This window comes from Puma concolor, chromosome D4 (assembly GCF_028749965.1).
Source record: "Puma concolor isolate L17-30 chromosome D4, mPumCon1.1.hap2, whole genome shotgun sequence".
Taxonomy (NCBI): domain Eukaryota; kingdom Metazoa; phylum Chordata; class Mammalia; order Carnivora; family Felidae; genus Puma; species Puma concolor.
In genome coordinates this window covers 30,122,044-30,137,134 of record NC_141679.1, presented here as the reverse complement: position 1 = coordinate 30,137,134, position 15,091 = coordinate 30,122,044, and positions in this window count along the sequence as shown.

Below are 15,091 nucleotides of genomic sequence, written 5' to 3'. Positions count from 1 at the left end.
AACAAAGTGAAGGTGTCCTGAAGTTCATAAAACTTACTTGGTGGAGCCAAGAATTCATGAGCCTTGACTTGGCTCTTTTGTTGGAGCAGCTTCCTCACTAGCCATGGTAATGGGCAGTCTAATAGACAAGCTGTGACTACGCCATGCCTGGCAGCCCTGGCCTTGATTTAGTAGACACTTCTGGAACAAATAGTCTGGCTAAGTAAGAAAGCTTCGTAACTATAATTCTCAAAAACAAACAAGTCCACTTAATTTTGAAAGTAAATTCATCTTTTAAAATATAGAAGTCAATCAAATCTCAGTGGAAGACAGCCACCCAGGCTACAAGTGAGTGAGGATGTAGGGCCACGATGCTGCATGATGGGGAGCTGGTGTGAGATTCAGGGTTTCATAGTTAGAGTCTGGTAACTTTCAGTTCTACCCATCCTCAGTACAATACAAATGGTTATTAGTAATCATTTGGAAAATGGCATTCAATGAAGATCTTTATGCCTTCAGAACTGTTTAAATCCTGCTATGGACTTGAACTTCCATAACTATTTATTGCAATGAAACAACAGGTATCACTCGTTCAAGGTGGACTCACAGGTACCCCATCTGATTTTCAGAAGAGTCACTCTCCACCTTACTCAATCACATGGCTGACTCAGCATGTCCACATCCCCAGGCTGGAGGTGTCTTCATCTGATGTTTTTCAGGAGGGTCAAGCAGCCTTTTTTTTAGTGGCAATGAGTTTCCGTAGATCTTTTCCATACTCAGCTTTTTCTTATTGAGAAAGTGCTTGAAATGTCTCTCAGTATTTACTAATCTGACATGGTAGGCTAAGCTGTATGATCTCAGAAGATTCCAGAACACAAATATTCTGTCAAAGACTGTGTGGTTAAACCCTAGTAGAAGCATGTATATCAGAAAAATAAAAATCAGATTCCATTCTTAAGTGGTATAAAATTAAGATACTGTCCTAGCTCTCCTTCCTGTTAAACTTAAATCTGTATACTAATACAACATGCCAATGTCATGGTTTTTAATGATATAATCCAATAGGTATGATGAGAAACAATGACTGTTGGTTAAGTGTTATTGGGAAAAATGCCAAAGAGGTTACTGCCTGTGTTCTCTTCTAGGATTTTTTATGTTGCAGGTCTCACACTTAGATCTTTAATACATTTTGAATTTATTTTTGTGGATGGTGTAAGAAAGTGGCCCAGTTTTCCTAACACCATTAATTGAAGAAATTATCCTTTCCCCATTGTAGATTCTTGGCTCCCTTGTTGTAAATCAGTAGGGCATATATACCTGGGTTTATTTCTGGGCTCTCTATTCTGTTCCATTGATCTATGTGCCTGTTTTTATGCCAATACCATACTGTTTTGATTACTATAACTTTGTAATACGGTATGAAATCAGGGAGCATGATGCCTCCAGCTTTGTTATTCTTTCTCAAAATTGCTTGGGCCATATGGAATCTTTTGCGGTTCTATACACATTTTAGGATTGTTTCTTTTATTTCTGTGGAAAATGCCACTGGAATTTGGGTAGGGATTGCATTGAATCTGGAGATTGCTTTGGATAGTATGAACATTTTAACAATATTAATTCTTCCAATCCATGGGCACAGAATATCTTTTCACTTATTTATGACGTTTTCAATTTCTTTCATCAATGTCTCTAAGTTTTCAGTATATAGATCTTTAACTTCCTTGGTTAAATTTATTCCTAGGTATTCCATCTTTCTACCTCTTGTCTCTCATTGTTCGAAGTTTGCCAGGCAGGTTCTTTTTGGTGCTGGAGAGACCAAAGGTGAGAATGCATGGGGCTTTCTATCTAGCAAGAGTGAGGAGCAGAGGGGGTCAAGTGAAGCTAGGGAAGCTGGGGTCAGTGACAGCGATGATCCCAAGTGTAGAATTTAGCGTCTGTCTTCACAATTTTCCTCTGATCAGTTCCCCTGGGCTCAGGCCTGAGTAATAATAATCAGGTGCTGCACCAGAAGAGAGTATGAAAACAAGAAGCTGTACCACTAAAGCCGTTATAAGCGTCAGCAGCTTTGGCCCCAGTGGCACCACAACATCAAGAGATAGTTACAGGTGCCATGGCAGAGATGCCTGGTTTCTGGCTTCTGTGGCCACTGAAGATAGTAACAGCAGTTTTAGCAGCAGTAACAGAGAGCTGCCTGGGTATTGACCATGCTAACTTTGACAAGAGACGTGAATGAGCCACCCCACTGTGGAAGGTCTGGGTGTCAGTGGCAGTGGCTGTGGCTGTTTCAGTGACATTAACTGTGGCTCTGACATGGACAGCAGGAGGAGACCTAGCTGCTGGGAGTCTGAGTGAGAGAGGGGGCAGTGGTGATGCCAGTGGCTCCAGTACACAGACCACCCTGCCAGGGTGACTGACTGGTATAATCACCATATTTTACCCTTAAGTGGGGCGGTTCTACCTGGCATAAGAAAGATTTTGCTTCTTGCTATCAAGGAATGGATCTATTAGGGTGAATCAGAAAGAGGTCTCTTCATCTCAGCAACCCAGAAACCTTCTTCTCATCAGAAATTAGCTTTTGAACTGTACAAAAGTCACGTTTTCAGCATCAACCAGAAGAAATATGAACTTAAACTTTAACATGCCAGGGGTGCCTGGGTGGCTCGGTAGGTTAAGCGTCCAACTTTGGCTCGGGTCATGATCTCATAGCTTATGAGTTCGAGCCCTGCGTTGGGCTCTGTGCTGACAGGTCAGAGCCTGGAGCCTGCATCAGAATCTGTGTCTCCCTCTCCCTGTACCCTTCCCCCACTTGCACTCTGTCTCTTTCTCTCTCTCAAAGATAAATAAACATTAAAACATTTTTTAAAAAAACTTTAACATGCCAAATCCCTGTTCCTCTTCTTGGATCCTCTTGTACTGCAGCTTCTGGGTGGCTTGGCCTTATCTTAGTATTCACCTTATTGGTTAAAGACATTGAAGAATCATACAGTTTCATTACATTTTTTGGGTAATTCTCAGCTCCTTGAAAGGGGTAGAGACCACACTTCCATGGAGAAGCGATTTTTTAAAAGGAATTTCATAGTCAAGAAGGAGAGGAACACTTGGAGTAACTGACTGAATTTATTCAAAGTCACATCCAAGAAGGACAAGTACCACTCAGGGGAGGAAGCAGACTATTCTGTAACATTTCATCTACTCATTGCAGATCTGGATCAAGAGGTGGGACATCTGGGCAGAGGTACAAGTGCAAACTGCCAAGTGATGAAGGCTCTGACATGTCTTCGGAAATGTTGCAGGATGTAGACCAGTGTCCTTATCAGGACTCCTCAAGGAGAGTGTGTCATGTGGCCAGGAGGTGGGGTGGGCTGGGGGAGACCCAGCCAAGCATAAGCTTAAGGAGAAAAAGATGGCCAGTAGTTTATCTTCAAAAGCGTACAGCATTGCCTTGAAGAACTTCGGCTCTGCCGCCACAGCCTTCCCTGGTCTTCACACAACACTTTGATCCTCCTTTAGGTAGATATTGAGGAGCAACTATTAAAAAGCAGACACATCTGGGGCTGACAAATGACAAGCCTGCCCTAGGCTCCGCCCACTTTTACCCCATCCCGGGTGCTACCAGGCAGAACTGGTTCTGGCCCCTCTGGCCTCTCCTCCAGACTGCATTTCCTGAGGCTCCAGCCATCTCACTTCCATGTTCCCAAGCCGCCAGTGATTTCCCATCCACAACTCAAAGAGGCCCATCACCTCATTCTACAGTGTCCAGAACTTGCTCCTGCCACCATTTTAACTTTATTTTCAGTTCCTCCCTCTCCGTATCCCTATTCTGGTCAAATTAAATTCTTGCTGCTTTGTTGCACACCATGTGCATCAGCTTTTTGTGGCTGTGCTCATGAAACTCCTTTAGGTGACATTGCTCTTGGTGGATTTCCTCCCTCACCGCACCCCTGCTCCTCCACATCCAAATCCATCCTGGCCTTCGCAGCCTGACTCTGTGCCACCCCACCCCCCACCCCATACGGAATCTTCCATGATCTACGAAGTCTAACAGCTGGACTTCAGGTGCATTTCATCTACACGACTCCCAAGAGATGGACTGTCGTGTAGATTGTGTCATGGCTGACTAATGTTTGTCTTATTCCCCCGTGATAAGCCTGTCAATTCTTGGAAGCTCCCCCAGGAGTCAGTGTGACTTCTTGGTGGCCATCTAATCCAGGACCAAGCATCTTGCTCCTCCTATTGGAGGAATGTTGGCAATTAAAAGATGTTTAAAACGAAATGACTATGTGTAATTCTCCCTCGCCTACCACCAAAATAAGCTTATCATAGTGAATAATGATATAACCTGCCTTAATAATATGTGAGTATAATTTAAAAAAGAAAATATAGTCATAGGTATAATCAAGGGATGCAGAATGTCTGAGAGATCAATGAGAAAATTACCTTTTTACATTTAATATTTATCACTCTTGCTCAGGTCTAAAACTATACACACAAAAGGAGTAGGGAAACAGTTCAAAATGTTCAAGAAAGAACTATCTAGTTGATTGGAAAATTGACATTAAAGGAAAACACTCAGTGTGTCAAAAGGAATATTTCCATCCTGAATTGGGACAATCAGAAGTATGATTCTGATTTGCAGCTATGTGAATGCCTGTTAAGTAAAGCAAAGTGAGAAACCCCCAATGAATAGAGAAAACCATTAAAGCAGTACTTTGTGTTAGTGTAGGAATTTAGTAGATCTCTGCTGTCTTATTCTAGCCCATTCATTCACTATACACATAGTTATTAAGCTCCTATGAAGTGTCATTTACTTCTCTAAGCACTGGGGATATAACAGTGAACAAGGCCCTGCTTTCATGTGCTTCTATTTACAGAAGAGAAATGAGCCATAACCAGCAAACACATAAATGAGTAAGTTAATTTCGGGCAGTAAAAAGTGTTATGAAGAAAATAAAATAAGGTGATACGAGGGCAAGTGAGAGAGAGACTATACATAGTCTGGATGGGTAGTCAGAGAAAACCTCGACAAGGAGGTGACTTTTATTCTGAGACTTGAGTGACACGGAACCAGCCGTGGAAGGGCATACAGCAGGGTAACTCAACCATGACACCAGTGACATTTGGACAGGATGACTCCTTTGGGTGACTGTCCTGTCATTGTAGGGTGCTTATTAGTAGCATCCCTGGGTGCTGTTCTCCAGTAGCAGCAACCTCACCCTCCCCACACTTATGACAAAATGCCTCCAGATTTTGCCAAATGACCCCTGGGGGCTAAAACTATGGTTGGGAGCCCCAGAACCGGAGTGAAGGCTCACAGTAATAATCAAGCTTAAGGTGTCCAATGTACAGAGACAAGGTCAAGAGACATTTTTAGCACTTGCTCCCTCTATATGACAAAATTATTTTCTATAATAATTATGTAACAATCCATAGCAATCATTTTATTCATTCTTCAGTTATAAAATAACCAGCAATTAAAGAAGAAGAAATTTTGATTTTCCATTTTGAATACAAATAAAAACTTCAAATAGATACATACAAAACAGAATAGAAACAAGTCAACTCCTGTTTTTCATCTTTACAAGCATTTCTGTCTCATTGGGTTGGCTACATACTGTGTCTAAAGAGAGCTTGAATGATCCTGAACTGTTACAAATTCACTCTTGGAACTAGCATGCATAGTAGAGTCCTCCCTAACTGCTGTATCTGGGAGTACTCCAAATTAACCTACACGTAAAATACAAAGTGCATTAAAGGATAAGGGATAAAAAATATGCTCCCTTAAAGCCTACCTATATATCATTAAAACTCTACATACTTTAAATAATTGTTCAGAACTCAGACCAACACATGCTTTTTGCAAGGAAAGAGTATTTTTACCACTTACATAGCTTAGAATTACTGGCTCATGGTGATAATAAAAAGCAGACTAAGTGGGTTTTACCACAGTTTTTAAATTTTCTGTAGCAAATGCATCCCCTTATTGTCCACACCCAGAGCTGACCGTTCCCCTCACTCTGCCCTTGGGGCGGGCAAGGCCACAGTGTGTATGACTCTGGAAGCCCAGGGTAAGGGTTTGGGATTTTATTTTTACTTGAATGTTAAGTGCAGAAGAAAGCCCCTGGGCGGGGGGGGGGGGGGGTGGGGGGGGGTGGGGGGGTGGGCAAGGCGAGGGGGGGATTATGGATCAGAAGAGTAACTTCATGTTGGCAGGAGCAGACACAGGAAAATGAGTCAGAGACTGACACAGGAGTCCAGGTAAGCCCTAGCAGTGGCCAAGACGAGGAGGACAGTCAGGCAGAGCCATGTGAGCCAAGTCAGTAAAGGTAAAATCCAAAAGAGTGAAGTGCAGGTCCAGAGCCCAGGGAAGAGATCAGTACCCGGGATTTCCATTTGGGAGTCACTGGCATGCATATTGTATTTAATGCCTCAGGCGTCCAGGGAAAGTGTAGCTAAAGGATTGTAGCCTCCTTGCAGACAAAGAGGAGCTAGCAAAGGAGGCAGGAAGGAGAAGTGACTGGATGAGGTGCCCTGGTTTAAGGAGGAGGGAGTGGCTCTATGTCATCCTGGTGAGATGCTAACAATGACAGATTACAACCTGGCTTTGCATGCTGGGGATTATCAGAGGACATGGGTGAACTTGGGGATGCCCATCTGTGCAGTAATGGAACAGAAGCCCACCAGGTGGATGATAAGAGCCCAAGGTTGTGACAATAGGCAATTCTTTTAAGGCATTTTGCTGAATATGAACAAAGAAATAGAACAGAAGCTGGAGGAAGACATGGGAACATTTATTTTCCTTTCTTCTAGTCATGCCATTGACTTTTTTCCAAGGAACCTCTCCTCTCCCATGCTCAGCACATGTGGTTCAAGAAAGGCTCAACCCCTACTCCAGGGACAAAGCATGTGACCCAGCTTGACCAACTACAACATCATATTCCATGGCCACAGTGATTGGTTAAGAAACGGGTACATGACTTGAGTTGGTACAACCCAGAACTTCTTTGGAAGCTACGGAGAAGTCACCTTCCTAATTCACCTGAATTTGATCTGGGAAGATGTGTGTCTGGATCTGCAAGCAGCTGCTACAGGAATTCTTAGAACACAATGAAATATTCTGAGCTGAGAGATAGAGTCCTTTGCCTGGATTCATCTACCCTTTGAGTCAGTGAATTTCCTTCGTTTTACTTTTCAGTTTGAATTTTCTGTTTTCTTGAAAGAGAAAGTGTCCTGACCAGTAAGTTCTAAAATTTACAAAGGGCACCCCTACACAATTTGCATTAAGATGGTCAGGATGGGGGGTGCCTGGGTGACTCGATCTGTTAAGCATCTGACTCTTGACTCAGGTTAAGGTCATGGTCTCATGGCTATTTGAGTTTAAGGCCCACATGGGCTCTGTGCTGACAGCACCAAGCCTGCTTGAGATTCTCCCTCTTTCTCTGAACTTCCCCTGCCTTCACTGTTTCTGTCTGCCTCAAAATAAATATTTTTTAAAATTTTTTCCAAGTTTTTCTATAAAGTCCTTATTAATTTCCAAGAGAAATATAACTTACTTTTTTCTTTTTCATTTATTTATTTATTTATTTAATATGATTTATTGTCAAATTGGCTTACATACAATACCCAGTGCTCATCCCAACAAGTGCACTTCTCAATGCCCATCATCCACTTTCCCCTCTCCCGAACCCCCATCAACCCTTAGTTTGTTCTCCATATTTAAGAGTCTCTTAACAGTTTGCCTCCCTCCCCCTCTGTTGGTAACTATTTTTTTCCCCTTCCCTTCCCCCATGGTCATCTGTTAAGTTTCTCAAGATTCACATTTGAGTGAAAACATATGATATCTGGCTTTCTCTGACTGACTTATTTCACTTAGCATAATGCCCTCCAGTTCCATCCACGTTGCTGCAAATGGCATGATTTTATTCTTTCTCATTGCCAAATAGTATTCCATTGTATATATAAATCACATTTTCTTTATCCATTTGTCAGTTGATGGACATTTAGGCTCTTTCCATAATTTGGCTATTGTTGAAAGTGCTGCTATAAACATGGGGATACCTGTGCCCCTATGCATTAGCACTCCTGTATCCTTTGCATAAATACTAGTAGTGCTATTGCTGGGTCATAGGGTAGATCTATTTTTATTTTTTGAGGAACCTCCACACTGCTTTCCAGAGTGGCTGCAACAGTTCGCATTCCCACCAACAGTGCAAGAGGGTTCCCGTTTCTCCACATCCTCATCAGCATCTATAGTCTCCTGATTTGTTCATTTTAGCCACTCTGACCAGTGTGAAGTGATATCTCAGTGTGGCTTTGGTTTATATTTTTCTGATGGTGAATGACATTGAGCATCATTTCATGTGTCTGTTGGCCATCTGGAAGTCTTCTTTGGAAAAATGTCTATTTATGTCTTATGCCCATCTCTTCACTGGATTATTTGTTTTTCAGGTGTGGAGTTTGGTGAGTTCTTTATAGATTTTGGATACTAACCCTTTACCCAATATGTCATTTGCAAATATCTTTTCCCATCCCATCAGTTGCCTTTTAGTTTTGTTGATTGTTTCCTTTGCAGTGCAGAAGCTTTTTATCTTCATGAGGTCCCAATAGTTCCCAATAGTTTTTGTTTTTAATTCCCTTGCTTTTGGAGATGTGTTGAGTAAGAAATTGCTGCAGCTGAGGTCAAAAAGGTTGTTGCCTGCTTTCTCCTCTAGGGTTTTGATTGTTTCCTGTCTCACATTTAGGTGTTTCATCCATTTTAAGTTTATGTTTGTGTAGGTGTAATAAAGTGGTCTAGTTTCATTCTTCTGCATGTTGCTGTCCAATTCTCCCAGAACCATTTGTTAAAGAGACTGTCTTTTTTCCATTGGAAACTCTTTCTTGCTTTGTCAAAGATTAGTTGGCCATACATTTGTGGGTACAGTTCTGGGTTCTCTATTCTATTCCATTGGTCTATGTCTGTTTTTTGTGCCAATACTATACTGTCTTGATGATTATAGCTTTGTATAGTAGAGGCTAAAGTCTGGGATTGTGATGCCTTCTGCTTTGGTTTCTTTTTCAATATTACTTTGGCTATTGGTGATCTTTTACGGTTTCATAGAAATTTTAGGATTGTTGTTCTAGCTTTGAGAAGAATGCCGATGCAATTTTAATTGGGGTTGCATTGAATGTGTAGATTGCTTTGGGTAGTATTGACATTTTAACAATATTTATTCTACCAATCCATGAGCATGGGATGTTTTTCCATTTCTTTGTGTCTCTTTCAATTTCTTTCATAAGCTTTCACAGATCTTTTACATCTTTGGTTAGGTTTATTCCTAGATATTTTATGGTTCTTGGTGCAATTGTAAATGGGATCCATTTCTTTATTTCTGTTTCTGTTGTTTCATTTTTGGTGTAAGGAAATGCAACCGATTTCTGTACATTGATTTTTGTACCCTGTGACTTTGCTGAATTCACATATCAATTCTAGCAGTCTTTTGATGAAGTCTTTAGAGTTTTCCATGTAGAGTATCACATCATCTGCAAAAAGTGAAAGTTTGACTTCTTCTTTGCCAATTTTGATGCCTTTTAGTTCATTTTGTTGTCTGATTGCTGATTGCTGACTTCCAACACTGTGTTAAAAAACAGTAGTGAGAGTGGACATCCCTGTCGTGTTCCTGATCTCAGGGAGAAAGCTCTGTTTTTCCCCCATTGAGGATGATATTAGCTGTGGGCTTTTCATATATGGCTTTTATGATGTTTAAGAATGTTCCTTCTATCCGGACTTTCTTGAGGGTTTTTATTAAGAAAGGATGCTGTATTTTGTCAAATGCTTTTTCTGCATTTATTGACAGGATCATATGGTTTTTATCCTTTCTTTTATTAATGTGATGTGTCACATTGATTGATTTGTGAATATTGAACCAACCCTGCAGCCCTGCAGGAATGAATCCCACTTGATCATGATGAATAATTCTTTTTATATGCTGTTGAATTCGATTTGCTAGTATCTTGTTGAGAATTTTTGCATCCATGTTCATCAGGGATATTGGCCTATAGTTCTCCTTTTTTGTGGGGTCTGTGTCTGGTTTGGGAATCAAAGTAATTCTGGCTTTATAGAATGAGTCTGGAAGTTTTCCTTCCCTTTCTATTTTTTTGGAACATATCGAGAAGGACAGGTATGAACTCTGTTTTAAATGTCTGGTAGAATTTCCCAAGGAAGCCATCTGGTCCAGGACTCTTTTTGGTTGGGAGATTTTTGATAACTGATTCAATTTCTTTACTAGTTATGGGTATGTTCAAATTTTCTATTTCTTCCTGTTTGAGTTTTGGTAGTGTGTGGGTGTTTAGGAATTTGTCCATTTCTTCCAGGTTGTCCAGTTTGTTGGCATATAATTTTTCATTGTACTCTCTGATAATTGCTTGTATTTCTGAGGGATTGGTTGTAATAATTCCATTTTCATTCATGATTTTATCTATTTGGGTCATCTCCTTTTTCTTTCTGAGAAGCCTGGCTAGAGGTTTATCAATTTTGTTTATTTTTTTCAAAAAACCAACTCTTGGTTTCATTGATCTGTTCTACAGTTTTTTTGGATGCTATATTGTTTATTTCTGCTCTGATATTTATTATTTCTCTCCTTCTGCTGGGTTTGGAGTTTCTTTGCTGTTCTGCTTCTAGTTGCTTTAGGTGTGCTGTTAGATTTTATGTTTGGTGGTTTTTCTTGTTTTTTGAAATAGGCCTGGATTGCAATGTATTTTCCTCTTAGGACTGCGTTTGCTGCATCCCAAAGGGTTTGGACTGTTGTGTCTTCATTTTCATTTGTTTCCATATATTTTTAAATTTCTTCTCTAATTGCCTGGTTGACACATTCATTCTTTAGTTAGGTGTTCTTTAACCTCCATGCTTTTGGATGTTTTCCAGACTTTTTCCTGTGGTTGATTTCAAGTTTCATAGCATTGTGGTCTTAAAAGTGTGCATGGTATGATCTCAATTCTTTTATATTTATTGAGGGATGTTTTGTGACCCAGTATGTGATCTATTTTGGAGAAATTTCCATGTGCACTCAAGAAGAATGTGTATTCTGCTGCTTTAGGATGAAAAGTCCTGAATATATCTGTCAAGTCCATCTGGTCCAGTGTATCATTCAGGGCCATTGTTTCTTTATTGATTTTTTGTCTGGATGATCTCCCCATTGTTGTAAGTGGAGTATTAAAGTCCTCTGCAATTACTACATTCTTACCAATAAGGTTGCTTATGTTTGTGATTAATTGTTTTATATGTTTGGGTGCCTCTGAATTCAGTGCATAGACATTTATAATTGATAGCTCTTCTTGATGAATAGACCCTGTAATTATGACATAATGCCCTTCTTCATCTCTTGTTACAGCCTTTAGTTTAAAATCCAGTTTGTCTGATATAAGTATGGCTATTCCAGCTTTCTTTTGACTTCCGGTAGCATGATAGATGGTTCTCCATCCCCTCACTTTCAATCTGAAGGTGTCCTCGGGTATAAAATGGATATTTTGTAGACAGCAAATATATGGGTCTTGTTTTTTATACATTCTGATACCTTATGTCTTTTGATTGAAACATTTAGTCCATTTACATTCAGTGTTATTGTTGAAAGATATGGGTTTAGAGTCATTGTGTTATCTGTAAGTTTCATGCTTGTAATGATATCTCTAGTCCTTTGTGGTCCTTGCAACATTTCACTAACAGAGTCATACTTGTAGGTCTGGTTTAGTGGTGATGAATTCCTTCAGTTTTTGTTTGTTTGGGGAAACGTTTATCTCTCCTTCTATTCTAAATGACAGGTTTGCTGGATAAAGGATTCTTGGATGCATATTTTTCCTGTTTATCACATTGAAAATTTCCTGCCATTCCTTTCTGGCCTGCCTAGTTTTAGTAGATAGGTCTGCTACTACCCTTATCTGTCTATCCTTGTATGTTAAGGCCCACTTATCCCTAGCTTTCAGAATTCTCTCTTTATCTTTGTATTTTGCCAGTTTCACTGATATGTCCTGCAGAAGATCAATTTAAGTTATGTCTGAAGGGAGTTCTCTGTGCCTCCTGTATTTTGATGTTTGTTTCCCCACATTGGGGAAGTTTTCAGGTATGATTTCAGGCAGAAGTACACCTACCTTCTGCCCCTTTGTCTCTCTTATTCTTCTTCTTCTGGAACTCCTACGATACAGATATTGTTCCATTTCATTGAATCACCTAGTTTTCTAATTCTCCTTGTGATCCAGATTTTTTTTATCGCTCTTTTTCTCAGCTTCCTCTTATTCTGTAATTTTATCTTCTATTTCACCTATTCTTCCCCCTGCCTCTTCAATTCTCACTGTCACCACCTCTAGTTTATTTTGTACCTTGTTTACAACATTTTTAAATTCATCATGACTATTTTTAAGTTCCTTGATCTCTGGAGCAATAGATTCTCTGCTGTCTTCTGTGCTTTTTTTCAAGCCCAGTGATTAATCTTATGACTATTATTCTAAATTCTCATTCATTTTTGATCAATTCTCTGTCATTTCTTCTTGGAATTTCTTTTGAGGAGAATTCTTCTGTTTCATCATTTTGGCCAGTTTTCTGTCCCTTATGTGTTTTAAAAGCTCGTTATGTGTCTTGCACCTGCGAGCACTACTATATTAAAGAGGGATCATATGCTGTCCAAGGCCTGGCCCTTCAGGAGGTGTTTTTTGGAGAGTTGCTTGCTCTCCATTGTTGTTACTGTGGTTGCTTTATCTCCCTACTTGTAGTGATGTTTTGGACCCTCCACCAGGTGTGCTGTGATTTGTTCATTGAAGTAGCCCTGGAAAGGAAACAAACAGACAAACAAAAAACAAACAGAAAACAAAAACACGCAAACACACACACAAACAAAACCCCAAAAACAAAAAACCAGAAACACCAGCTACAAATAAACAACAGGGTGGAGGCGCTGCTGATGGAAGAGACCTTATCCCATACAAAGAGAGAAATGACAGGTGTGGAGAAAAAGAAAGAATAAAAATTGACCAGAGAAACTATAGGGCTTAATCCAGAGAGAGAGAAAGGAAAATAAAGAAGAAGGCAGGGATAAAGAAAAACAAAATAAAGTTATCTGGACAGAGAAACTATATGGCTTAATCCAGAGAGAGAGAGAGAATGGAGAATAAAGAAAGAGGTGTGGAACATGTATCAAGAGAATGGATTAAATATGTCTGCTTAAACAAACCAACAACCAGAGTAACGAGACTAGAGGAGGGAAGAGATAAGAAGAAAAGGAAGGAAGAATATATTTATATAATAAGAATTGTCCAAGAATTAAACCAGGCAATGAAGCAGCACAGGTCTGGAGGAGAGGCTGTCTGGTTCATCAGCGTCAATCCCTCCCCAGTAGATACCAGGCTGGAGGGGCGTGGTTTGGTGTAGGCGTCCCGCCTCCACTGTGGGCTGGCTGTCCAATCCCTGAGGCCCCATCTTGGGGGGTTGTGGGGAGAAAGATGGTGACACCCCAGTCTCTCCTCCACAGAGTACTTTGTTTGAGCTGGCATCATTATGCTGTGGAGGTGGTTTGTCCCACTCCACCAACTCCAGTGACTGACTTGGCTGGGATTCAAACTCTTGTGCTTCTTGCCCCAGTACTAGGGAAGTGTCTCTTTGCGATGCCCATATGTGGTCCCTGGCTGACAGGCACAGGTAGGCTTTGTCTTGTCTCACAGCAATCCAGGGAGGAATCGCTTTCTCCTACTGCAGACTGCACCCCTGACCTAGCCACCCAGCCCAGGGGTGGCTCCCCTCCTCCCTAGGTGCACAATCCAGGCAGCTGGCCCCTGTTCCAGAGCAAGCCCTGCAGTTAGAGATTGGATTTTTCTCTATCCACGTCCAAGGTTTTTCTCTTGTCCAGATACAGTCCTATGCTTTCCCAGCAGCAATTTCTCTTCTCTTTGTCTCTCCACAGAAGGAGATCCCTCCCCACCATTCGTTTTATCTCTCCCAGTTCACAATCATGCACCTATGGCCCATCAGTTTGTCCCATTGGGTCCCTGGAAGCACAACTGTCTCTTTTCCTCCTGAACTGTTGGGATTCAAGGTCCTTTGGCTTCAACTCTTCTTTATTTGAGAGACAAGGGAAGTTTGGATTCCCCCTACTTCTCCACCATGTTGGCCCTTCCTCCCCTCTCTCAAAATTAATAAATACATAGAAAGAAAAAAGAAAGAAAGAAAGAAAGAAAGAAAGAAAGAAAGAAAGAAAGAATGAAAGAAGGAAAGGAAGAAGGAAGGAAAGAAAGAAAGAAGAAGAAAGAAAGAAAGAAAGAAAGAAAGAAAGAAAGAAAGAAAGAAAGAAAAAGAAAGAAAGAAAGGAGGTGGGGAGGCACTTGGGTGGCTCAGTCGGTTGGGCATCTGACTCTTGATGTCTGCTCAGGTCATGATCCCGCAGTCATGAGATTGAGCCCTACATCAGGCTCCACACTGGGCATGGATCCTGCTTAGGATTCTCTCTCTCTCTCTCTCTCTCTCTCTCTCTCTCTCTCTCTTCCCCTCTACCACCCAAGTGCCTCCCCACCTCCTTTCTTACTTTCTTTCTTTCTTTCTTTCAGGAGGAGGACAGCCTTGTCCCAGTTTTAGGTTTGTGTGAGGAGCAGTGGGAAGTTGTGTCAAATTCCAAGAGTTGCAGATTACTATCACATTGACAGAGGCTTTTATTCCCCATCTCCTTTAATGGTCTTGCATTCAATATTTGGATGATATGATTTTGTGTCACTGCATGGCCCCAGGGGCTCCTCCTCCAGGCCACATCAGTCGGTTAAGCATCTGACTTCGGCTCAGGTCATGATCTCATGGTTTGTGAATTCAAGCCCCTGTCAGGCTCTGGGCTGACTGCTCAGAGCCTGGAGCCCACTTCAGATTCTGTGTCTCCCTCTGTCTGCCCCTCCGCTGATTGCACTCTGTCTCTCGCATTGTCTCAAAAATAAATAAACATAAAAAAAATTTTTTTTAAGTTTACCTAATTATGTTAGAAGAGGAAGAAGATTTCTAAAATATTGCTGATTTTTTAAAAATAACCTACTTTCTGACTATTTTATGTGTCACATACCCAGATGCTGAAAGAATTCAGGAAAAGGCCAAGAAAAGCAGACAATAAATGTAAAA